Source organism: Vicugna pacos, unplaced genomic scaffold (genome assembly GCF_048564905.1).
Source record: "Vicugna pacos unplaced genomic scaffold, VicPac4 scaffold_104, whole genome shotgun sequence".
NCBI lineage: Eukaryota > Metazoa > Chordata > Mammalia > Artiodactyla > Camelidae > Vicugna > Vicugna pacos.
The window spans coordinates 7652302-7678892 of NW_027328784.1; the positions used below are offsets into that span (position 1 = coordinate 7652302).

Consider the following 26591-nt stretch of genomic DNA (forward strand, 5'->3'; position numbering starts at 1 on the left):
GATTTGCCTGTGCTGGACATTTCATGTAAATCGAGTCACTTCATATAAGTGGAAACGTCTATTGTGACTGACTTCTTTCACACTGAGTAACGTTTTCAATATTTGCTCATGTTGTGGCCTTAGTCACTATTCTATGCTATGCTATTGCTGAATAACATTCCACTCTATGGCTGGGCCCCACTGTTTACCCATTCATCAGGTGATACGCATTTGGGTTGTTTCTGTTTTTGGCTGTGATGAGTAATGTCGCCGTGAACACTCATGTGGTATTATTTATGTGGATATTTGTTTTCAGTTCTCTTACGTGTGTGCCCAGAGAGCAGAATTGCTGGGTAAGTCAGAAACGAAATGTTCAACTCTCTGAGGCCCTGCCAGGCTGTTTTCCAAAGTGGCCACGCTGTGTTACATCCTCACCAGCAAGGGCTGCGTGCTCCGCTTCCTCTGTGTCCTCTTTAGTGCTTGTTACGCTTTTTTTTTTATTATACCCTATTGTAGTGAGTGTGAAGCGGTTTCTCCTAGTGGTTTTGACTTGATTTCCCTTACAGCTAATGCTATTGAACATCATTACATTGTGTTTTATGGACATTTGTATATTTTCCTTGAAAAATACCTTTTCAGATACTTTATTAACCTTTTAATTGAGTTGCCTTTTTATTGTTGAGTTGTAGGGGTTTTTTTTCTTCATTTTGAGATACAAATTCCTTACCAGATAAGTGATTTGAAAAAATTTTCTCCTCTGTGTTGTTGTTTCACTTTCTGGATGGTGCCCTTTGAAGCAAAGTTTTAAATTTTGATGAACTGCAATTTGTCTCTGTTTTCTTTGTTTCTTGTGCTTTTGGGGTATTATTTAAACTCTGAGGTATTTTATTTAAGCTTTTATATATAAAATAACTTAATTCTTAGGACCGTTATAGGAGATGGGTGCAGTTGTTGTCCCCAGTCTATGGATAGGAGACTGAGATGCAGAAAATTTCACTGAAATATCAGTGTCACATCTACCTAGTGCTGTGGGATTTCAGACCCTCATGTTTGTCCCCAGCATTTGTGATCTTCACCACCATGCTCCACTACTGCCTGGAATCGTTAATGAAAATGACTTTCATTTTTTGATTTCTTGTTAGTTTGTTTTCTCATTGGGGACCTCATCTCCTTATTTTCCTTTCGGATATCAGTGTAGATTTATTTTAGGTCTCATGTAGGCAGAAGCATTGCTATCAGTTAACTTCTTTATTACTCACTCTCCAGTGATGATTGTTGCTAGTTGACCTAACCAAGTCATGCTTAAGTCTTTCCTGCTAATGACACTAAAAACAGTCATGACTTATAGAATGCTCAAAGAAAGTACTTGATTGATTTTATTTTGCTACCCAATCAAACCAATCAAGTAAAAACCCCAGTGTTGACACAGACTATAAGCCCTCCAGAATAGGATCACTGTCTTCCTTCTGTTTCATTTATTTGGTCACAGTGTCTGGATAGTGACTTGCTGTCCAGCAGTTTTGTGAGGATATGGTGCTCGTGAATCATTGTAAGGACAGAATTTTGACAACAGACTGTGTTGTTCATTTCACAAGGGAAAAGATAATATAGAAATACTGCTCAGATCTATTTTAAAATTAAGCTTGGAATTTTGAGAAGAATTCAAGAAACCATACAAAGCTCTTTTTCACTAATTTTAGATCTATCTTAGACACATATGGTTACATAGCAGAGTAAGTTATCAAGTACATTTGACAATAGGAGTGTAATATTGATTATTTGTTTTAGTTGAAATATTCTACCTGGGATAAAGTAATCAGTGCCCATAAATGAACAAATATGTTTGTATTTCTATGCAACATGGGAGCAGAGTTCATGTTTCTATATAATATGTATGACTGTGTGTTTTAATCTGTCTGTCAGTGTTTTTATAGTTTTTCAGCAATGTTGTAACTTCAGAATTCTTCTAACATATTCACTCCCGATACTACTGCAGTTTGTACTGTGTATCCTATCTTATGCATGGGATTCCACTGTCCCCTCAGTGAGGAATTTCCTCTCCTATTGAGCTAGTAGCAGAGTTAAAGGAACAGTGATTTCAAGGCCTTTGCTCTCCACGTGTTCGCAGTTTCCTGTCAATCACGATTTTCTCTTTCTTGTGTTTTCATTGTGCAATTAGAATTTTTGAAAATAATTATTAATATGTTTCACCAGTCTTCCTAGAAATTTGATGTGTTTGTGCTTTTCAGTTTTCAATTTATGAAAATTGTAAATGCAGACTTGTTTTTAAGTGGTCCTTTTTCACTAGATATTTGTTTACCTCTTTATAGTTAAAATAATTTTCCCCAATGAATGAATCGGTGTGCATGTTTTAAAAGATACTTTAGTTTTTATTTTTCTTATTCTAACAGGTATATTCGTTGTACAGAATTTAGAAAATAAGGATAAACACAATAATACCTTAAAAATGGCCTCTAATCTCACTTGTAGATACAGTTGTAATGTTTGAAATTGAGAATTACAAGTCCTCTCACTTTGTTCTACTCTTTCAGGTACGTTTTGGTTACTGAGACCCTCGAATTCCCATATGAATTGTAGCAGAAGCTAGTCAGTTATTGCTGAGGAGCCCGCTGGGATTGTGATCAAGACCACGTTGTATGTGTGCTTCACTCTGGGGAGCACTGCCATCCCAAGAATATTGTCATGTGATCCAGGAATTTGTGTGGTTTGTCTTTCCAGGTATTTAGGTCTTCTTTAATTTATTTCAGCAATGTGTATGGTTTACATAGTATTATTTTACTTTAATTTTTGCCTTTATACTGAGGACAATTGTGCAAGGTACCAAGATTAGAATTGTATTATAGCCCCTCAACTTGCTGCCACCATGGACGCTGTGGTCTCTCTTTGCCCTTTGTAAAATCTAGCACAAAATAGGACCTAAGTAACTCTCTCTTGAAAGAATGATTATATGATTGCTGGATGACGCTTGAGAGTCCTTGTGATGATGTCTTTTTCCCAGACTTTCCCCTCTTCTTAAATATGCCCTTTCTCTTCCTTTCCTCCAGCCTGGGTTTCAGCCTGCCTGTGGCATTGATTTTCCTTGTCTGTGGACTCTTCTTTTCACTAGTTCATGATAATGTTACATGTCGGCTGTGGAAACTTGCTAGATGTCAAGAAAGAGCAAATCCATTACATGCTAGTATTTTTAGAGTGTGTTATTGAATTATCAATTGAAATTAAATCAGGCTGACCCATTGAGCCATCCCCTGAGCTCTTTTTGCCTTCCTACAGGTGATACTGCTCTCGTTGCTGCATGTGCCCTTCCCCCAGACTTAGTTTTGGAGTTGAGTAAATCACCATCACTGGAGCCCTCTCTTTAAAAGATGAAGAGAACATTTGCTCCTTCTCCCTGCTTGGGGACTTGGATGAGATGAGGTAACAGATAAAGAATGAAGCCCCACCTCATTCTGACCACTGCTCTTTCCGTTCATTTCTCCAGGGGAAGAGTACAATTCAAAAATATAAAGATTGTGAGCTAATGAAGTATACAAGACAACCGATCATTTATTAAATACACTTTCATGCCAGAAACAAATGTATTATACACACAAAAAGCACATAAATTACGGTAGTACTGTGGTTACAAACGTGGGCCGAGTTCGATTCCTGCTCTGGAGTGACAAGTCCTGTGAAATGGAGAACTTGTAGGTCGGCTTAGCCTCTCCCGGACTTTTTTCTTTCCTGCAGAGACAGGGCTCGCTAGTCATCCCTCCCCCGTAGAGGTGCTGTGGGTTGTAAACGACGCACGTGGGCAGGCCAAGCACAGCTGCTCGTTCCTCGTAAGTGCAGGATAGCACAGCTTTTGCGGTTACGGCTTTATGATCGCACCGTGTAGACCCTCAGTGCTCCGAAGGGATGTCTTGCGGATTGGAGATGGGATTCTCACTTCTGTAAATACCCAAAGATTGTGTTATTGAGCCTTGCTGATATAAATCTATTCTTTAGAAAGTACATAATGTAGATATATTTTTCAAACATGCATGCTTTTTTTCTTTTATTATTTATACTTCTACCCTCTCATCACGTGGTGTGACTTTTGATGGAATCCAGGAAACAGTCCTAAGCCACCTGCCTCTTCACACTTCTTCGTGATGGTTTTCTTCCTTGACTAGAAGAGGGTTTTGCATAGGAAATTTTGTTTGCTCCCCTTCTCTTGGAGTCTCCCTGTTTGTCTGCCCATCTCTCACCTGTCCATCTGTCCATTTCTCTACCCACTCATTCTTCTGACTTGTTCCAAGAAGCACTTCAGGCAGCTTACAGAAGAACAGATACCAAATAAACAGGTGAGAAAATGGGACCAAGTTCACAAATTGAGGCTCGGAGTTGAGCCTGTGTGAGAGTTGCAGGCGTGAGACACACGCCTCTGCCTTGTGACTTATAAGATAGACAGCATCAATGTTCCTGAGGCTCCCAGCACACACAGGGAAGCAGGGTTTGTGGGAGATGCTCACTGGCTGTGAAATAAATAAGTGGCTTAGGAGAAGCCCAGCCTTTCCAAATACTAAGACTTAGGAGAATATTTTGAGTGTCTTCCAAAATCTGAGTATTGCATCTTTTCTTTTTCAGAGTTTTATGTATAGTTGGTTAACATTCTATAACTGGAAATTTCTCCAAAACTGCTGCCCACGTGAGTCCCATGACTCGGGAATGGGGTGGTTCTGCTCATTGACGGGTGTTGGCCAGAAACGGAAAATGACAGCCTCCAAGGAGCCTGAGATTAAGCAGTTATGTTTTGTCAGTGCTGTAGATTTCAGAAAATGCTTTTACCGTTTCTCTCCATCTGAGGAAGCAGCGTGCTCTCTTCCCAGCATCAGGAGTTCAGGGTCTCGGGATGGTGGGGGCTGACTGCACTGCCGTAAAGACAGCTGAGCTAGTCACTGCATGTGTGGTGCTTTCACGTAGTGCATTTCATGTTTTTTAAAAGGTTTCAACATGTAGTTAATTAACTGAGTTAATTAACATTTAATAAATATGAGGCTTTTTTGAAAAGACAGTTATAGGCAGAATATAAGTTGTGAACACTTTAAAAATGGCTTCATTAGTGAAATTTCAGTAAGGAAGATTCAGTTTATCTTATTTACGCCTCTCTTTAAAAGTAACAAAGAAACAAGACAGAAAAAGCAGAGGATTACTTCTGTTCTTCCTCTCGGCTTGCAGGTTCCCTCACCTCCAGTGGCATCCATCCAGACACCAGCACTGACACTGGCCGTGCTCAGAAATGCCTCAGCCCTGAAGACACAACTGACAAATGGAAGGGAGCCGCGTCCTGTTACAGCAGGTGCTCTCACTTTGTGGGTCCTTATGTAACTGCGTGGTGTTATTCAGGATCGCCCTTTCTACACTGTGTGACGGTGCTGCGGTGACTCCTAGTTATTTGTTTCTGTAACTACTCATGTATTTTTTCCAATGTGTGGTACTAGACATCTAAAAATGCATTTTTCAGATGAAAAATAATGTGTATTTAATATAAAAGTCTGAAAAAAGAGTCAAAAGGGTCTATCCTGGTCCCAGTACTCAAAGATAATAATTAACACTTTAACATCTATTTTCTGTTCTTTTCATCAGTGTGTATCAGCTCTGTCATAAAAACCAGTGAGCACTGTGTGCCTGTTTACTGTGTGGAGACCTCCATTTTCCATTCGGCTTATTACACATTTTTCTACAATATTCTATCTCCCCTGACATGATTTTTAATGACCAGTATAGCATTCTGTTTTGTGGAGGCATCGTCCATTTTACTTTGTACTTAAGTAAACTTTTAAATTCCAAGTATACTTAACTGAAATTCTGAAAAGAGATCTGTTGTGGTACCGAAAGTCCCCTACTTCCCTTCCCCTTTTTTCCTGAGAGTAAAAGCTGCTGACAATGTGGAGTATATATTTCATGACCTTTATGCCTTTGTCATATATATATACACACATACATACACGTATATGAGAAATCTATGTATATGTGTGTGTATATATGCTTTATTGAAAAATAAGGCCATACTATATGTTTTCTGTAGCTCGGTTTATTCACTAACGTATATATCATAGACCTCCTCCCACTCCAGACTCACTCGGTCCTTTCAGATAGAGTAAAGGGGTCTCCTGATGTGCAGGTTTGGTCTCTTGTGTAACGACACCTTTCGTGGGAGAGTACTGTGGACAAGGCCTTGTACCACGCTGAAACGCTGCAACTTTAGTGCCCACAGCTCTCCGTGATTTACCGCATCATTGTCTTGATGGTGAACACTTAAGTTTTCTCCATTTTCCACTGTCAGAAAGGGTGTTTGACTGGCATCCTTCTTGTACAAACATTCCTGTGATCTTGTATGAGTATTCCTTTAGCTAAGGTTTCTGGAAATTTAGTCCTTGGATGTGACAACTTCATACATCACAGGATGCTTTCAAGTGAATCTTGAAATTCCTTCTCCTGTGGGGCATGAAAAGATGTAGAATAACTTATGTAACCAATTCTCTATCGCTGGATATGATTTCACTTCAGCATTTCTTCCCACCATTGTAAACAGTGCTGTGCAAATGTTCTGATGAGTACATCTTTTTGAACTGATTTTTTCTAAATGTAACGATTCCTAAAAGTGGAGTTCAGCCTGTGTGCACACACGTTTTTCAGAGTTTACATATCCATTGACATGTCATCCTCCAAAAGATCGCTCACAGTTTGTTGTCTCAAAGATGGACACTAGCTATAATATCTTTTAAACATATTTGCCAATATGACGAGCAAAATGATTTTCATTATTTTAGTTTGCACTTGATGACCAGTGAGGTTTTGAGCATTTTTCACTCATTAGCCATCTGACTTTTAAAAAGTGAATGATCCCTTTTGTCCTTTGCAAACATTTAAGTGGGGGAGCTTCTTGCTGCTTTGTGACAGCTCAATGTGTATTATGAACATTAACCCCTTGTCTTCATCAACATGTATCAGAGAGCTTTTACTTGTCATTTCTTGCCTTTCATTTTGTTCAGTAGGTTCATTATTGTTGTGGCCCAAAATAATCTTAAGATAGTAAATGTCTTCTTTTTGGGTTTTATTCTTAGAAATGCTTTCTTATAATGGTATAAATTTCTTCTGTAGGTTTTTTTAATCTCTAAGATGGAGATGATAATGGTACTTGTTACAGTGAGGAGAAGCTGAATTGATATGAGCAAAGAGTTGTATTTGCTCTTATTAGTACTTTCTAATATTTACATCATTTTCTGTAATTTTTCTTGTGGTCATTTTGACGGGAATAGAATTTGTTTTTTCCAGGTATTCTCTGATTGTAACAAGACAATTATTAAATTCATACTTTGCTTTTTAATTTGAAATCCCACCTGTAAAAAATACTTATGTATACTAGAGTCTCTTTTTGAGCTCATGATCTATTTCTGTCAATCTTACTTTCTTACTCTAGCACTATATCTTACATATTGTAAAAATTTATTTAATATATTACAGTCTGAATTTTTTGATTCTTTTTTTGATCCCTAAATTTCTTGGCTTGTATTATGACTTTATTATTCCTGAAGAATTCTAATATAATTTTTTCAAGTTAAAAAAAAAGATAAGTGTTGTCATGGGATTTTTTAGTAATTTTGAATTATCTTTAGGAGAACGTACATCTTTAAAACTGCTTTCCTCCATACAAAAGGTTGATGTCTCTACTTTCACACTTTTACTTTACCCCTCAGTACAGTCCTGTACTTTCTCCATGTACAACATGGGCATTGTTTTTGAGTTTATTCCAGATTATTGTTGATGTTTTTGTTAATTTTTTAAGTGAGAAATGTTTGCTATTATATTTTTTAACTGTTAAAACTGACACCTAGGAAGGCAGATTCGGTTTGTAAATACTCACTTTGTAACTTCTCATTTAAAATTGTAAGTATTAAGTACTTGTTACAGAATCCTTTCTTTTCTGTTTTTAAAAATTTGTTTCCAAGATTCTCAAAATGGTCATAGCTAAGTAGTATAGGTGGGGAGACAGATGGAGAGAGGTAGTGTGGCTCATGTACAAACTGTGAGCACTTTCATGGCTGCCTTTATGCTGGAAAAGCTGATAAACAGTCCAGCTTAAACCAGGGTGGCTTTGTATGCACTTGAAATCCAGCTTTCCTGCCTGTATGGTGAAGCCTGGTAGGCGTGGCAGGTAGATGATCAAGGTCGAATGGAGGTTATTGGCTGCACAGAGCACTGTGTCTGAGAATTGGAGACCATCGCCATGGGAAATGCTTGGTGCCAGGAACAATGCAGAGGAGCTGGGGAACCTTGTGTTAAGGATTTTCCAGCCCTGGGAGTGGGAATATCAGACTCTGCATTCAGATCTGAGTTTGAATTCATCCTCTTTAGTTTACTTGTCCTCTGACTTTTGTCAAGCTATATACCGTCTTTCACTTCCTGTTTTCTTGTCTCTCAAATTAGGAGAATTACATCCTGCTGCTAGAGTGTTTGATCAGGTTAAATAATTTGTGTCTATAAGATGTCACATACAGTCACAAGCTCAGTGAGAAATGGGCTGTCGCCTGTTCTTCTGCAGCTCAGTGCTTGACAAGACATGGGGGAAAGCCAGTCCCTAATTTGTGTGTGATGCAAGTAGGAACAAAATTAATGTCTTGCCTTTCCCTAGCAGTATTCTTACAGCTTTGCTTCATTTACTTCTTTCCTCCTTTCCTTTCCCCTTTCCCATCCTCCACCAAAAGAGCCTCTCAGAAAAATAGATTCAAATTACTTTAAAGGTTGGCTCATCCTCATGAAATGATAGTATCATAAAAAAAACTGTGCAAATCCCAGAATATATTTTATATGATTTACACACACACATGTGCGTGCAAACACACACACACACAAAATCAGTCTACCTCCCACTTACAGAGGGAGAAGGTCCACTTTTTCTGAGTTTTCATTCACAGAGAGTGAGAACAATGTCTCTTACACAGACTTTCACCAGGCTTCGTGCATGGTGTTTTTAATTGAATTTCTGTTTGTGGCCATAGATATAGTCTCCTAATAGAAGAGAGAAAGTGGAGACATAGACATTCCGCTGAGATATTGGTGTCATCATATTTTAGTTGTAAAGGACTTAAGACAGCATAGAGTCGCAACATTTTATGGGTGAGAATCCATGATGTTGTAACTTAGACAAGAACCTGGGTCTTCTGCCATCTTGTCCACGCGGGTGAAGAGGCAACTGGGCAGGGGATAGTAGGGATCCTTCCTGCTTCACTTCCATGTTCTTGCTAGTTTTCATTTCAGCTGCCTTTAGTTTATGTTCATGAGGCCACTCATGGGAAGGTCACTCTGTCCTGATAGATTGAGTTTCTTATCAGCGAAAAGCTCTGGACCCACTCATATTTCCCAGAGTTTTCTGCTGACCTGCTGACACTTTATATAATTGAGACCTAAGAAACTACTGAATATAAAATCCTTATTGTTATCGTTTCCCCTCGAGTTCCATAGGAATGGGGTGCTGTCTCAGGCTGTCTAAAGCCAGATCTGAACAAAGATAGGGTGATGGGCTGTGCTGCTGGACCTACACAGTCGAAGGGGATTTCCACCTTAGCTTTATAATCAGGCAGATTAGTTCAAATCTTGCCTTTACCAATTATTATCTTTGTGTCTTGGGGGAGAAACTGTACTTTTTTGTGTCCAAATTTGTTTATCTGTAAATAAGTTCAGTATTTATTTTAAGGTTTCTGTTTTAGAATTGAATGAGCTAATTCATTCATTTATACCTAAAATAGCTATCGCATGGTTCTATGCTGGTGCCTTGGTAGTTGATTACTAAGGGAATCGGCAGTGAGAATGGGGGTGGGGGACCCCTGGATAATAGAGCTTATATTCCAGGATATGCTTGTAAAAGACTGGATGTGCAGTAGATTTTTAGTAAATATCTACTCCTTTCCTAATCTGCATTGATTGTTTATATATCTTTATACAAATATATTAACAAGTTTTATTGCAATTTAAATATTTTTGTAGTATTTACATTATGTAGCTATAAAAATACATGAAATAAAATGATTTGACTTTTATTTTCTTTTCAATAAGCAAAACAAAATAAAATAGAAAAGAAAAAAGTCTTGAGGGAGTAGAAATAATTTTATTTCTGTGGAATCAATTCCGTATAATAGGTCTTTGTCATGTTGTTAAACAGCATATAAAATTGATAGGTTGTGACATACTGGAAATGAGGAAACAGTGGAGACATACTACCTCTAATGCAGTCATTTTGTTACCAAGTCCAAACTCATTCTGCTTGCTGCATGACAGGCCAATAAATGGGGAGATGAGATGTTGGAGTAAGGAATAGTGACTTCATTTGAAAATCTGGCAGACCCAGAAAATGGCATATTGATATCCAGTAGAACTCTCTTCCCCAAAGCAGAATTCAGTCTCCTTTTATACTAAAAAGCGGCGGGGATGTGGTTGGTTGTTGCAAACTTCTCGCTGTACGAATTGTTTGTCCTTGGAATCCTTTGTTCCTGCAGCTGTCCATGGTGGGTCAAATTAAGGTGCCCCCGTAAAACCTCCAAATTAAAGAAAGGTTATTATCTATTTTGCAACTTGCCATCTGTACATAAGTGTAGAAGAGCTAATATCCTTAAAGATCAGAGCCCGGAGAATAGGCTGTCCTGGATATTTCAGGCTAAAGGCAACTTTTTTTTACAAAAGGTGCAGAAATAGCAAGTCGGAGCCTAGAAAACAAGGTACAGGTTTAAAGCCAAACGAACACATCTAACATGGAGTCAAATTTGTTCTTTTCTTTTACAATTTCTTTTTCTAACTCATAAATAATTTTAGTAAGAAACATGAGAAATTTTTTTTTATTTTTGCTTCTTAATAACGGATTACAACTACACTTTAGTGAGCAGGGATGCTGTGCGTGCCTTGGTGTCACAGCAAACTCTTGTTGGGGGTGGTCGACCCTGTAACATACCGGATGTCCCATGAGTGTTGGTGAGGGTCCCCCTAACCAGGGGCTCTCTTCGGGAACCACCATATGGGCATTGACCTCTGGAGACCTCTTTTTCAGCTGCAGGAAATTTTTTCAGATTTTGTGATGGAAAAATCTCTCCAGCTGCAGATAATCAGGGAATAAAGGAAGAGGAAAAGGGCTTGAAGTAGAGTAGAAGAGAAGGACAGAATATCAGGGAACGTGGGGGCTTGGCAGCGGGGCCTCGGGAGAGAGAGGAGCAGAGGTGTGGAGGGTCCCGGCTACGGAACTAGCTCCTGCACCTTTCCCCGCACCCAAGCCACACAGCTTTTAATTGGGCCCAGGACTCCCTCCTGTCTGGGTGTCACCCTGGGCAGAACTTTGAGAATCGAAGCTAAGGGGTGGTCAACACTCACCTAGGGGGTCACTGAGGACTTTGCTCAAGTCCACATTGACTTTTCCAGTCATGTGCCTTCACCTGTTCTTTATCTCAGGATCTGAGAAGCAGGAGCAAGGAACTCATGGAGAGATCCAGGAAGATATCTGACTGTGTTAAGAGACGACAGTCACAGTGACACGTGGAGCGAAGACACTTGCAGTAAAGTAAAATAACTTCACAACTATTGCATCAGAGCTGCAAGTGTGAGAGAACCTAAGCCTGTCTCAGAGTGCAGGGGACAAGAGAAAAGGAATGGTAAAATTACCACTGACATTTGAAATTTTGTTAAAAAGAATGCTACTGTTAATTGTATCACTTGAATGTATGCAGGTGTTTTTCTATGAGCATTCATAGGTTCACAAAACCCCACCAGCCACTCTTGCTCCCATCTGGTGTGGGCTTTCTCAAGCACAGTGCCCTTCCTGCTTGGGTGGGCCACGCTGCTGGTCCTCGCCTGGGGCCGGACTGCTACAGGACACTGAGTCCCCGAGGCACGACCTGGGATACATGACAGGAACATCTCTGCTCTTGGCTGAGGGCCTCCGTTTCCCCCTGCAGTGTAAGAATGCCGGTGACTCAGTTAGAAGCATGCATCCAAGCCATCCTTCCGTGTCATCACCATCTAGAAGCGGTGCCTGAATATTCTGAATTTCTGCAGAATGTTGTTTGCAATCACCTTGAACAAGTGAGTGTGTGTCCTCTTTCAAGTGGAGGAATTACTGCCGTTTTCCTGGAACTTACTCACCACTAGTCCATCTGAATTTTCTGTGCTAGGATTCAGTATAGCCTGCTAATAACTCTGCAGTCAGATCTTGAACCCCTGATGAAGAGGATTATTTATTTTCTTTCCTTATATGATAGTATTTTACTTTCAAAATTCTGAGTTTTCTGTTCTTGGAGGAATTTTTTTGGGGTTTGGAGAAACAACTTTGCTCTTACCATCTTTGTGACCTGTTGCTATATGCATCTCACCTGTCTTCTGTCACTTGTGAGGCGGTTCCATTTGTGACCCTGTCCGGGTTATTCATGTTATAAAACATAAAATCTGTAAAAGTACAGAACCCTTTTACTCCGAAGACATTCCACAAATACTCCTTTAATCTGGGTGTGGTTTTAACAAGACACAAACATTAGAACATATACTTGCAGGTTGCCAGTGCAAAATCCCCAAATGAATAGTCTAGCTCAACATCTAAAATCTTTCTTATCTACCTTGGATATGTATGGATAAGTGAAGCAGTTTGCTAAGAACCCAAGACCAGGTTTAGGATACAGGCTGATGTAGCTCAGCGGGTCCTCCCAAGCTGATGCTCTGCCAGAGAGTGGGGTTGAGGGGAGAGGGCGTGCCCTGCCCTCCATGAGCTGACAGTTTCATGGCAAACACCTTCACAAGGTGAAGAAATTGGGGTTTCTTCTATGAACAGTGGGTCTGAAAAGAGCCCAAAAAGCATGGGAGTGACACAATCCCATTTGTCTCAAGTAGGGGAGAGTGGCTGTGGGGCCACTTGGGAGACTCGTGAGTCCAGGTGGGCTGTGTTGGTGGCTTCCACTTGAGCGGTAGGATAGTGGGTAAAAGCGAACAGATTGAAGGCATGTTTAGATGGTAAAAAGAAAGATTTAAAGCTGTCTGTGAAGGTAGGATGGAGTAAGGCCCAGGTTTCTGGGTGGATTAATGAGTTAAATGATGGTCCTGCTGTGTTCTGAGGAGGGAAAGCTGCAGAGGGATTTCTGGGGGAAAACTGATGAGTTCAGCTGTGGGTAAAGTGAAAGGTTGTTAGATGTGTGGTCTGGGATCTCAGGTGAGAGCCAGTAGTGAGTAGGGAGAGGGGAGAGAGACTTTCAAATAATTTTATCTTGTGAACATACATATAAGGATGAGTAATGACACACTTAACCCCTCTATATTCTGTATTTAAAACCCAGTAACATTTTGTTATATTGGTTGCAGGGGTTCTTAATTTTTTAATACAAATAAAATAAATAGAAACAAAATAGTGGAGTTAATGAATATCTTAGAGTTGATGTGTGTCCTTGTATGTATTTTGATTTCTCATCTTTATAAACATAATCTACAAAAAGTTAACTTGCTTAGAATAAGAGTTAAACACAGGGACATGACACACTCTGTTGGGGGTTGAAGGTGATATCTTTGGCAAATTATATAGCCTCTTTTTGCCTTTGTTGCATCTTCTGTGAATGCCCCCGTGCCCCTCATCACAGCTGATTTCCTAGACTAGAAGTTGGGAGGGAGGCTGCTGAAGGGAGTAAGAGGTGGCAACTGCTAGGAACAAAGAAGACAAAGACAAAAACAGATTAAAGCCGAGAAACTGAGTCCTAATACCCTCAAAGGAAAAATAATCCCGCAGTGTTTTGAGCCACTTATCGTAAGGGAAACAAAATCACGTGGATCCAAATCTCTTGAGCATATGTATATTGTGGGTGGGAGGGTATCATCAGAAAAGGGTTGAGAAGAGGCTTTTTGGTTTCCCTTAACGTTTTCAGTAAGAATGGGGTGCAGAAGCAAAAACCACCCGCTACACAGTAGAAGGTGTTGTTTTGTGCGAAACTGACCAAAGTTTGGAAACCAGTCATCAGTGGTGCTGGGAAATGAAGAGGCTTCTGGATTGGGTGGGGCACTTGCTGTGACTTCCAGGTGACCTGCTGGCTGGGGTCTGTGAGGCGGGCAGTAGGTTTGCAGTGTGACCTGGGCATAATCCCTGGCTCTGAGGCTGCTGGTCTGACTAGCAGACCTGGGCAGATGCAGTCCTATTGGGGCATCTCGCGATGTGGCCTGGGACACCTGCCATGCTGAGGGCGAGAGGAGGGATCCCCTAAGGGGGTGTCCCTGTGAAGAGTAGAAACGTCCTCCTGCAGGGGGGGAAGAGCCTCTGAGCAGCGGGCCGGATGCACAGGCAAGAGCAGCCTGAGCACGGAGATTTCGGGGACCTGGAAGTCATAAAGTGGCCCGAACAGCCTTGTTCCTGAGAAACTGGAGGGAAAAGATGCTGCAAATGCAGGCTAATTTCAGACCCTGTGGTGGGTCATGAGTGATAGGAAAGAACTGGTCAGGCAGGCACGAAAGAACCCTGTGGTTGTCCCAGTTGGGGCGTCACACCAGAGGGAGGAGCAGAGTTATAGACTTTGTCACTTTTTATCTGTGTGACTTTGAACAATAACACCCCACCTCTCTCTATATATATCTTCATCTGTAAAGTGACAGTGTGACAACTCGTGTCATCAGAAGGCTTAGTTTAGCTCTGATCCTCATTGTCCAGTCCTGTCAGTGCTGCCCTGCAATGTTCTGCAGTGGGTGCTCTTACCCTGAGATGGGAGGGCGTAGAAGGGCATTGTAGCACCCGAGGGCAGGAAGGGGTTGCTTTAAAAGCAGACATGTAGCCTCCTGCAGCTGCAGACCTACAGGCAGTTTGGTTTATGGTCGTGGAGAGGACTTTGGAGGTCTTAGCATCGTCTTAAGACTTGTTTTCCCTTGGGGACCTGATTTGCCTTTGCAGATTAATGTTGAAGATTTGGGCTTCTGGCAAAGCTGTTTTCAGAGATGGGTATATATGTAACATATAGTATAAAATGAAAGGTTTTATTTAATATTTGGGACTTTGTAGCTGTAGGGAACAGCTCTGTTGGCCTGGTTTCCACGGAGGACACTAGCAGTCGTCAGAGCGTGCGGGAGGGCAGGCAGCCTGCAGTGCTGCTGCAGGGGTTCTCCCCAGCAGGACGCTCTGCTGAGTTGACTCTTCTCTGAGTTTGGTTGCCAGAGGAGCAGACAGCAAAGTAATGAGTTCTGGTGGGATTGTATAATGACAGGAAGAAAGAGGGAGCCGTAGTTCTTAGGGACTACTACACTCTTTTGGTTCCTGATCCAGTGTGTCCCATTACACAATTGATGAGTTGTGTCTATTCTGGGACTTGATTGAAATAAACGTGCAGCCTGAATATTAAGAGTTATGTTTTATTTGTCAGAAGGACTCAAGCCAGGATGACCGCCTCTCAGAACACTCTGAGGGACTGCTCGCAAGAGTAGGGGAGAAGCTAGGATTATATAGGAGCTTTACAACAAAGACCAGGTAGTCAGAACAATAAAACATTGCTTGTTATCTAAAGAAAGCCAGGTATCTCAAGTTCATGAATTTAATGCTTTTCAATATATGGGAGGAAGCCAACATTTGGGCTGACTGAATATATACTTTAGACAAGCACCTAGCTATCTAGGGCCAGTAATCTGTCCTTTCTTATTCTGAGTCTGCTCAGAGGGCACCGTTGTGAATGGCTGCAGGCCTGTCTTCACTGGGGGGTGGCGGCAGCCGCTGATGACTTGTTTTCAGCATTCTTTGTTTAGTGACATGGTTGCAATATTTTCATTCAATTTGTAGTGTTTTCATTCACAGAAAATTATGGTATTACCCTGATTATGGATAATCTGGAAGCTTGGAATGGAACCGAGATGGAATTACTGCAGGTAACTTCTACTTTAATAAGCCATGTGTAAACATGAACACGGAGGAAGCATACAAAAGGATTCGGTGGTGAATGGGAAGGGTTTCTGCACGTTACAGGAGAAGGCAAGGCAGAATTCTTCTTCTTTGTGGGCAGGTATGTGAGTCCAACTTTCCTTTCTGAAGTGCTTTCTGAGAACTGTTTATGGTAATGAACCAACATTGACAAACGGTGACACACATTGCATTTAAGAGCTGGCTGGCTTCAACTTGGGTATTGGACAGGTGGAATTCATAGGCAGTGGTCAGGTGGATGGGACAGAGATGGAGCCCAGGCCTGGGCCCATATTCAGGTTGAAATCGCCATTTACTCACCATAGCGCCTTGGACTTGAATGTAACCTCTCTTAAACTGATGGTGAGTCTGTGAAATGGGCATAATAATATTCGTTACTTCCTGGGCTTGTTGTAAGTTCTGAAGATTATTATAGCACACATGAAGCACTTAACACACTGACACTTAGCAGTGTACACTTTGTTCGACCACCACGCTTGGTGTGTGTCAGAGCCTTAAAGGCAGCATGTGTCTGTTTAGGATGCACTGGTAGCCCCTTGGCTACTTTGTGAATTTGGTGATTTCCTTTAATACTTGTAACTCTGTGTGCCATGGGCAGTTATTTTTATGGACAGATGAGGAATCTCAGGGTAAAAAAGACTGTGTAATTTGCCCAAAGTCAGACCATAATTTTGTGTGCAGGGGCCTCGGTTCAGCATGGGCTCCTGGGCCTTCTGCTCTCTCCGTTCAGCACCAGAGCCAGATGTGGGCTCGGCTGTTTCCCAGCCCAGTATATCCGGCAGGCCACAAGACACACCTGGTCCTGTGCTGCTTGAGCAAAATCTCCGGAGGAGAGGCAGTTACAAAAGGGATAAACATAAAAACAGACGACAGCAAATTGTGATCAGCTCTGAGAAGGAAAGGAACACGTCTGGCCGTGCAGAGCGGGGAGCTTTCCCATCGGGGCTGCTCTGGGGGCGCTCATCTCAGCTAAACAAGCTGTGCTGCTGCACCAAGGCAGGAAGGCAGGGCGCGTGTGGCCAGGTAGACAGGGCCTCGTTGATCGTACTCATTCCCTATTAAGTGGCAGGTGTCACAGGCACTTAACTAATAAACAGATGTTGGCCAGAATCATCACGCATTTTGCTTGGTAGTTTTATTGGCGCCAACTTTGAGAGGAGGTCATTGAAGCTGGGGAGTTTGCTGCATGCCCGTGATTACCATGGAAATACCCCCACTGGTCTTTCAACCTAGACTGGTGTGGCTGTCATGTCCCAGCCCTGTGAATGGCATCGTGCAGCTTCTCCCAAGTGGCCCAAATGACTGACATTGATATGCTTAATTCGTAGGAAATGGTATGTGGCAATAAGAGAAAAAGGTAGTAAGAAATTGGAAAACTAGAAAATAACCAATTCTTCCCCTGCTGGGGGACCGTACCCTGTGTCTCTCACCCCACTCACTGCCTGTCACCTCCTCCCTGCCGACTCCGTGTTCAGAAGCCACTCTGAGCCTTTGAAGAACATTTTGCCTCATGACACTGTTGACTAGGACCTGCGACCTCTCTGTCCCTGGTTTACTCTCTCTTCAAAGCCATTTAAATTTCTTGCAGGCTCCTCCACTCAAATGTAAGAATAGCCCCTTTAAACTTCTTGATGCAGCTCCTTAATGAAGATCTTGGGAAGGAAACCTAGCCAAAACCTGGGAGGTATTCACAGAGTGAATGTAACCTGAGCATTTTTTGACGTTCAGAATCAGAGCGGTGGGAGACACAGGAAGGCCTTTTTAAGTTAGCAAGTGGAAAGAGAAAGGACTCAGGATGTTTGAGACTGAAACATCTCGGTCCCAGCCAGCAAGGCACCTGCGTTCAGGATGGTGTGTGGGGAGTGCAGAGTTCTCAAAAAGAAAGAAGTGGTGGGATGGCAGGGAGGACATTTAGGTACTTAACTGGGGAAGGAAAAAGTTGGCTGAACAATTCATGGTTGAACAAGAGGATTGTGACATGATGTGCTTGTATTTTGGAGAGAAGGGTTTTGTGGAGCCAGGCCTAAGGAGAAATCTCTCTGACTGGGGAGTCAGCACAACAAAAAAACACACAGAACCAGGCAGACCCCATGGCCCCTGATGGGGGAGAGGCTGCCCACCAATTGGAGACCTGGAGGCTGCTTCTGTCCCTTAGCTGGGGCCTCAGACCTCACTTCACATCCCAGTCCTGTTGATACAAGAAAAAATATGTGGGGCATGAGAAGGGCTGTGTCCCAGGCTTCCGTTGAGCCCCTGGGATGTGCCCCACCAGATTTTGTTCCTTGGCTTCATGCAGTAAAGAATTCAAGAACAAGCCAGTGTTGAGTAAAGGTAGATTTATTCAGAGAGATACATTGACAGGCATGAGAAACGTCACGAAGTATGGGGGTTTGATGCTCAGATTAAAAGTAGGCACACACTCCACAGAAATAGTGTGGGCCTTCTCCGAAGAGGTAGAGAGAGGGGTTCCTGGGATGTGGCTCTGTGTTGCTCCTTTTCTTGGGCTTCGTGGTTTCATATGCTAATAAGTAGAAGGACCAGCCTTAGGGCAAGGGGCTGGGATTCCAGGGAGTTGGCCATTTTCCACCCTTTGACCTTTTGTGGCTAGCCTTGTGACGGCCATGGTGCCTGGGGCCGTGTTATTCACCATGTTACTATTACAATGGGTGTATAATGAAGCTCAGGATCTACTAGTGTTACGGAAATGACAGGCCAGCCAAGAAACAAGCACCACTCGGAGGGTTGGAGTACTCAGATTTATTACGCCGGCGGGCTCAGAGGGGCTTCTGCTCCGAAGCTCTGAGCACCTCCAAGACGTGCACATGAGGTTTTATAGGGTTAATTACAAGTATGGGGCTATTAGCCAATAAGGTTCCAACAACAAAAAGCAAGGAATCAGTACACTGGAGCTTATCAATTTGGAACAGATCACGTTACTGACACTTGTTGAGCTTGGATTTACGAGTTAGCTTGTTAGCCCAGTAAACTGACACTAAACTTTAGATTTACAAGTTAGCCCGGCAGAACTTATATCAGTAAACCGACACTTATCACACTTAGATTTGTGACTTAGCTTGTTAGCCCAGCTGGGCTTTTCCTTCACATTCCCCCCTCTTGATGCTTTCACAACCCTTGTTGGAGTAAGCATCATCATTTACCTGTTGCAGGGGCTCATAATTGGAGGCTAACATCTGAAGTTTTATAGCCTCTATCCGCTCACTGACAAAGCGGGTCAGGAAGTTTAGGACACAGGGCCCAAACAGCAGAACTGCAAAAATCAGGAGTAAGGGACCTATGAACGGTGCCAGCCAGGAGGTCCAGCCCCAGGGGCCTGTCCATGGGCTCTTATCTAAAATATGTTTTCTTTTTTCCACTCGGTCTTGTAACTCTTGAACCATCCCTCTGACAATCCCTGATTGATTGGCATAAAAACAACACTCTTCATTTAGAAAGAGGCATAGTCCCCCCTCTTTGGCCGTGAGTAAGTCCAGACCCCTCCTGTTTTGTAAGACCACCTCGGCGAGAGAGTCAATCTGATTCTGCAGAGTTCCCAGGGTTTCTGCTATTTGTTGGAGATCGTGGCTGAATTCACCTGTAAGCTGATAATAGTAATAAGAGGAAGAGGCGATGCCCCCGATTCCTGTGCCTACCCCTGCTGCCACTCCGAGCCCCACTAGCAAGGGGATCAATTGTATAGCTCGTTTTATTCTCCGTGGATGCTGGTGAGTTATGACAGGGATGGGCAGACTTTGATTATTAGGCATAATGTCCATTCGGGGAGTGAGATAAGCCAAAGCACATAACCCTGCCCATCTGGCAGGGAGGCACCGGTAGGCAAATTCACCACATACAAAATAAGTCCCGTTATTAGAACACCATCTTTGTGTGGGTTGGCACCCTAGACCCATACAGTGAGAGATTTTAATACATTGATTTATAGTTAGATTGCCCTCTAAAGGATTAGTTCCATTGTTGAAATAACATTCTGGTGCCTTGTAGGCGAGCTGTACCCAGTTCAGCCTGGAACTCCTAGTGGTAGAAACGGCATCGCTATGAGTTGTGGTGAAAGTCTTAGTGAGGTTTGTCAGAGGTAAAGCCAGGTGCTGGATGGGGCCAGGACGCAAGCATAGCCAGCAATCTTTAGCCAGGTCTGGATTGGAATGATTGAGAATCCCATGGACTGCGGCTAACAGCCCATTTATTTGTGGATCCAGATCCCGAGGCTCGGCTAAAGATGGAAGTTTTATTGGCTTCCGGGTAGGTAATAACTTCCGGTGTTGCCTCTGGACAGCTTGTTGGACTGCTTGCCGGCGTGCCTGGTCCTGTACGCCCCCTCCATCACTCATCCCATAATGTGTTTGCTTGGTCCAGCACACCAGCTTGCCGGGTGTGCCATAGCATTTGATGCTAGATACATAATAAGCCTTAATTGTGCCAATCCAGTAGGATTTTCCCTGATATGTGCACTCTGAAGCGGAGTCATAGCATTGACTCGGCTGATAAGTATAAGCTGAAAATACAGGCCGGTATATGGACCACCTGTCACCCGGTTCCATGCAGGTGCACTGTACAGCCAAGGAGAGTGAGGACATTAGCATTAGTAACATCAGCCTTATGATTATCTTAGACATGATGCTGCAGTGATGGCACTAATTATAAGAAGATATAAAATAGCTATCAGGATTTTATGGCCTATGTTCCAGTCAGGTGGGGTGGCGCTAGCTAGCCCCACTGCTAATACGCAGACTGGTATAGAAAACAAGGAAAGAGGCAAGGGAGCACAAAAGAAATATATTTAACAGCTGCGTTGGGCTTTCCTCAAGCTTCGGCCGTGCGTTGACTAGCCAGCTTCCGGGTGTGGCTAGAGCAGGGCTCGTTGATCCTCAGGCTTCGGCCGTGCGTTGACTAGCCAGCTTCCGGGTGTGGCTAGAGCAGGGCTCGTCGATCCTTTTCTGGTCCCTCTTGATCTTGATCTTGAGCGGGTCTCCCGGGACACTCTCAATTTTCCAGGGACCCTCTGTCTGAGGTGCAGTTGCTCTCTTGACTCTGGAGTGGTGGATCCAAGGGACGATTCCTGCAACTTTAACAGCTGTAGGAGTAGTTAATACCACTAAATATGGTCCCTTCCATGTTGGTTTGAGAGGTTCCTTTTTCCAATCCTTCACCCATACCTGGTCACCTGGTTTATGGGGATGCACTTGAACCCCTAATGAAATGGGGGTTTTCTCTATCACCCAACCCCAAACTTCTCGTAGTACTTTTCCTAGTCCCAACAGTTGTTGGTGGAGCCCTAGATTTCCTATTTCTGGGGTGGGGTTTCTCATCCTGACTAAAGGTGGCGGTCGCCCATAGAGGATTTCAAAGGGAGAGTACCCAATATTAAATCTTGGGGTGCATCTAATTCGCAACAGAGCCAGGGGTAGAATGTCCACCCAGGGAAGCTGGGTTTCTTGGCTGATTTTAGCTATAATTTGTTTTAGAGTTCTGTTCATTCGTTCTACTTTCCCTGAGCTTTGAGGCCGGTATGCTGTGTGTAGGTTCCAGCGAATGCTCAGTGCCTTTGCCACTTGCTGTACAATTTCTGACACAAAGGCGGGTCCATTGTCAGACCCGATGGAGGTAGGCATTCCAAATCGAGGGATAACATCCCTGAGAAGAGCCTTTGTCACTTCCCTTGCTTTCTCTGTCCTGGTGGGGTAGGCCTCTACCCACCCTGTGAAGGTGCAGACAAAAACCAGCAGGTACTTATATCCCTTATTGGGCCCAAGTTCAGTAAAGTCCACTTCTAAATCTTCAAAGGGAGCCAATCCACATCGTTGTATTCCCATTGGCCCAGTGAGCCCTTGTTTTGGATTGTTTTGTGCACAGAGCAAGCAGCGTTGGGAAACTGATGCACATAGAGTAGGGAGACGAGAAATTAGGAAATATCGCTTTAAGAGGGCCTCTAAAGCTGTTTTTCCCATATGTGTGGCTTCGTGCTGTTGTTGGACTAAACGATAAGCTAGTCGTTCTGGGATGAAAACCCTTCCATCCGTCATGATCCACCATCCGTCCTTTCTTTTCTCTCCTCGTTCAGCCTGTGCCCACTTGTTTTCATCATGACTATATTCTGGGGCAGTGGGTAGCTCTGGCGCTGCCATAACTTTAATTACTGAGTGTTCCCAGGCGGTTGCTTCTCTTGCCTTTTGATCAGCTAGCCTGTTCCCCTGGCTCACAGGGTCATTTCCTCTTTGATGTCCCTTACAGTGAATAATGGCCACTTCCTTTGGATCCCATACTGCCTCCAGTAACTGTAAAATTTCTTCTTTGTTTTTGATTTCTTTTCCCCCAGCAGTCAAAAGTCCTCTCTCCTTATAGATGGCTCCATGTACATGCAAGGTTGCAAATGCATATTTGGAATCAGTGTATATATTGACTCGTTTTCCTTTCCCTTCCCTTAGTGCCTGGACCAGTGCCCAGATCTCTGCTCGCTGAGCAGACCATCCTGGGGGAAGGGACTCTGCCTTTATTACCTCTCGGGTTGTTGTTACAGCGTAACCTGCTCGCCGTTGTCCATCTTGCATGTAACTGCTGCCGTCTGTGAAAAGTTCCAGGTCTGGGTTTTGCAGGGGCTTGTCGGTTAGATCAGGCCTGCTTGCATACACCTCTTCAATGATTTCTTCGCAGTTGTGGTCAGGTTGCCCTTCCCCTTCAGGCAAATATGTGGCTGGGTTTAAGGTTTGCACAGTCTCTAGACGGACTCTTGGATTTTCACATAGAAGCCCCTGGTAGTGGGTCATCCTTGTGTTAGTTATCCATTTGTAACCTGGGCCATTCATCAGGGCCACCACAGAATGGGGCACTTTTACATTTAAAGTCTGTCCCAGTGTGAGTTTGTCTGCCTCATTGACCAGGAGGGCTGTGGCAGCGAGGGCCCATAAACAGGGTGGCCATCCTGATGCTACAGGGTCCAGTCTTTTAGATAAATAAGCCACAGGGCGCTGCCATGGCCCCACATTCTGAGTTAGGACTCCAAGAGCAGTTTGGTCTCTTTCATGTAGAAACAGATTAAACTCTCGTGTTACATCTGGTAAGCCTAGTGCTGGGGCTTGGGTTAGTAGTTCCTTTAATTGCCTAAAGGCATTTTCTTGTTTAGTTTCCCATTTGAGGGTTTCTTTTCCTGATCCAGCAGTTGCTTCGTAGAGGGGCTTGGCTATTCTTGAAAATCCGGGGATCCAGATCCGGCAAAACCCAGCTGCGCCCAGGAACTCTCTCAGTTTCCTTTTTGTTTCCGGTCTGGGTATGGCACAAATAACTTGTTTTCGTTCTGGTCCTAGGGCTCGGTGTCCCTCTGAGATAATAAATCCCAAGTATTTGACTGTCTTTTTGCAGATCTGGGCCTTTTTCCATGAGACCTTGTACCCAGTTGTTTGGAGTAGCCCTAGGAGGGCTCGAGTTCCTTTCCAACAGTCCTCTTCACTGGGGCTGGCTAACAGCAAGTCATCCACATACTGGAGCAGAGTACAGTTCAATGTTTCCCCAGGGAATTTTACAAGGTCTGTGGCTAGTGCCTCTCCGAACAAGGTGGGCGAGTTTTTAAAGCCTTGGGGGAGACGTGTCCATGTCAGTTGAGTTTTTCCTCCTGTATGGGGATCCTCCCATTCAAATGCGAATATGGGCTGGCTCACAGGTGAGAGTCGAAGACAGAAGAAAGCATCTTTAAGGTCTAGGCATGTAAACCATTTGGCATCTGCCGGAATGAGGCCCAGAAGAGTGTATGGATTTGGCACTGCTGAATGTATTGTAGTGACTACTTCATTTACTTTTCGTAAGTCCTGCACTGGCCTATAATCTGTTCCTTCTGCTTTCTTCACTGGGAGCAACGGTGTGTTCCAGGGAGATCTGCACTCAGTTAGGATTCCCTCTTGTCTGAGGCGCTGTATATGCTTCTGGATTCCTAGGTGGGCCTCTCGAGGCATGGGATATTGCTTCTGTCTGACTGGGCTGGCTCCAGGTTTGAGGTCAATCACCAGTGGTGCCTGATTATGTGCCAAGCCTGGTGGTCCATTTTCAGCCCAGACTAATGGAAACTCTTCCAGGAGTTTGCAAGGATTTTCCTGGAGTTCTCTGCTCTCATACAGACGCCACTCTTCTTCTCGGGGAACTGAGATGGCTAGAATCATAGACTCTCCCTGTAGGGTCAGATGTGCCTGTTTCCCGGGGACAAAGGTAATTTGTGCCCCCAATTTAGACAGAAGGTCTCTTCCAAGCAATGGTATTGGGCATTCAGGCAAATATAAAAATTCATGTGTCACTAGATGGCCCCCTACTTGACAGGATCGTGGTTGGCAGAAATGGCGGGCAGTTGAGTCCCCAGTAGCCCCAATAATAGTCGCCTTTTTTTTGGTCAGGGGGGCTACAGGTTGGGTCACCACAGAATACTCTGCTCCTGTGTCTACCATAAAAGTCATTGGTTGGCCCCCTATAAACATCTTGACCTTGGGCTCCCGGGGGCCCAGGGGCAGGGAGCCCGGTCTCTCCTATTCTGAGTTAACCCCAGCCAGTCCGATGTGATTACTGGCTGGTGGCTCCAGCTGATAAGTAGGCCTTTTAGGGAGTGCTCTCTTTCCATCCTTTCTGTTTGGGCACTCGCTCTTCCAGTGCCCAGTCTCCCGGCAGTATGCACATTGGTCTCGGCCCAGGGGCATCCATGGTTGGGGTCCCCTCTTCCGGGGTGGTGCAGGGTTCTGGCTGAAGCCTGTTTTCCCCAGGGCTGCTGCAAGGAGCGCGGCTTTCTGCTTCATTCGCTGGTCTGCTTCTCGTTGGGCTTCCCGTTCTCGGTTTACAAAAACTTTGTTTGCTACTTCCAGCAGCTGTGTAGCGTTCATCCCTGCGAATCCATCCAGTTTTTGGAGTTTCCGGCGTATATCTGGGTATGATTGGGCTACGAAGGCAGCGTTGACCATCCGTTGGTTTTCTTGGGCCTCAGGATCAAAAGGAGTGTAGACTCGGAATGCTTCACACAGTCTCTCATAGAAGTCAGTGGGGGTTTCGTCTGGCCTCTGGGTCACTGTGGTCGTTTTAGACATGTTAGTTGGCTTCTTGGCTCCTGCTTTTAGCCCTTGTAGGATGGCCTCCCGGTACTCACGTAGTGCTTCTCTTCCTTCTTGAGTGTTAAAGTCCCAATCTGGTCTGGTGTCAGGGGCACGTGTCATGGCCCACGCCTCAACATCCATTGTGTCCCCAGGGGCTCGGCCCTGCAGCCATTTTCGTGCTTCAGTGAGAATGCGTCTCCTCTCCTCTGTATTGAAAAGAGTCAGAAGCAGCTGGCGGACATCTTCCCAGGTGGGCCGGTGAGAATGGAAGATAGACTCTATGAGGTCAATCATAGCCTGTGGCTTTTCAGAGTAGGAAGGAGTGTGATGGCGCCAATTGAGAAGGTCTGTGGTGCTAAAGGGTTGGTAGTAGAGTACGGGGTGCCCAGGCTGAACAGTCCCGTCTTCCCCAACTTGCTGTGGCCCTTGTGTCTCCCGCAGCGGCATTTGGAGGGCCGGTGGTGCTGGCTTCACGGCTTGTGCTGAGCGGAGTCTCCTTCCTACCGGCTCAGGCTGGGGGCTGAGTTCTGCCTCTGGGTCCTCAGGTTGGGGAGGTGGTGACACAGAGGGTGGTGGTGTCTCCAATGGGACTGGAGGTGTTTGTGCCTTGGGGGCATATGGAGGGGGCAGGCATATCTCGTCTTCTGCGTCTCCCTGGAAAATCGGTTTTTTTTCTGTCTTTTTGGCTTGGACTGGCTGAGCTGCTAATATCTTGCATTGCCCAGGTCCATTCGAGCAAAACCGAATCCATGGGGGTAGAGTCTGGGCGATATTCAGCCAGGAGTCAATGTAAGGGAATTGATCTGGGTGGCCTGGGGTTCCAGTGATTATTTGATAGACTGCTCGCACTGTTGCTAGGTCCAGAGTTCCTCCTGAGGGCCACCCGACTCCAAAGGCAGTCCATTCAAGCTCACACAAAGTGCGCAGCCTGCCAGGGGTCATTCGAATTCCATAGTCTCCTGAGAACCCCTTTTTGAAATTCTTAATCATGCAGTCTAGAGTGGTGGGTTTTGACTTAGAGCCTCCCATTCTTTTAGATATTTAAGGATAATAGTTCTGTTGCTTTAGATGTTTGGGAAGGTAGCCTTTATATCTTTTTCTTCTTCACTCTTCAAAACACCGGAGTTCCCAGAGAGACTGCTCTCTTGCTGGGTCTATGAGTTGTTTTAAGGCTAACTTGGTCAGGGACTCTGGGTTCCAGTCTCAGCTGATGTCTCTGGATCTCAAGGCCTCAAGCAGTTTCAGGGACTTTCTTCATTAAATCCTCTCTATATTCTGAACTAACGTATCAGGGGCGTGGGACTGACGGCAGATGGCAAAACAAATGGACTAGAAAAGGGACCTCCAGGGCTGGGCAAGCCCGGTCCTGAAGGAATTCATCTTCTAAACTTACGTCCTGGGTGTCTGGGGCTAGGCAAAAGGGGCACTACTTGGGTCAGTTCAGTAGGGGAGCAATAAGTCTCGGGTGTTCTGTGACAGAGTCAGGTAGGAGACTTTCTCAAAGAAATAGCATCCTAGCCTCCAAGGGCACAGGGGCGTTGACTCATTGGCTATGTCCTTTTCCCTCCCAGTGTAGCCACCCTGTGCCGGTG

The 26591-nt window shown here is 44.1% G+C and overlaps 1 protein-coding gene across 1 annotated transcript in view; it reads left to right on the forward strand.

Annotated features, from left to right (window-relative positions):
* The window catches only part of LOC140694807 (uncharacterized), a 134713-nt gene that overhangs the window by 96339 nt on the left and 11783 nt on the right, over positions 1–26591 (forward strand). Inside the window, exons 9-14 of the mRNA XM_072957866.1 lie at positions 2532–2718; positions 3271–3414; positions 4606–4666; positions 5197–5317; positions 11455–11654; positions 11958–12084. The gene's annotated coding sequence lies outside the window, so the exon portion shown is untranslated. The remainder of the gene's footprint in view (positions 1–2531; positions 2719–3270; positions 3415–4605; positions 4667–5196; positions 5318–11454; positions 11655–11957; positions 12085–26591) is intronic.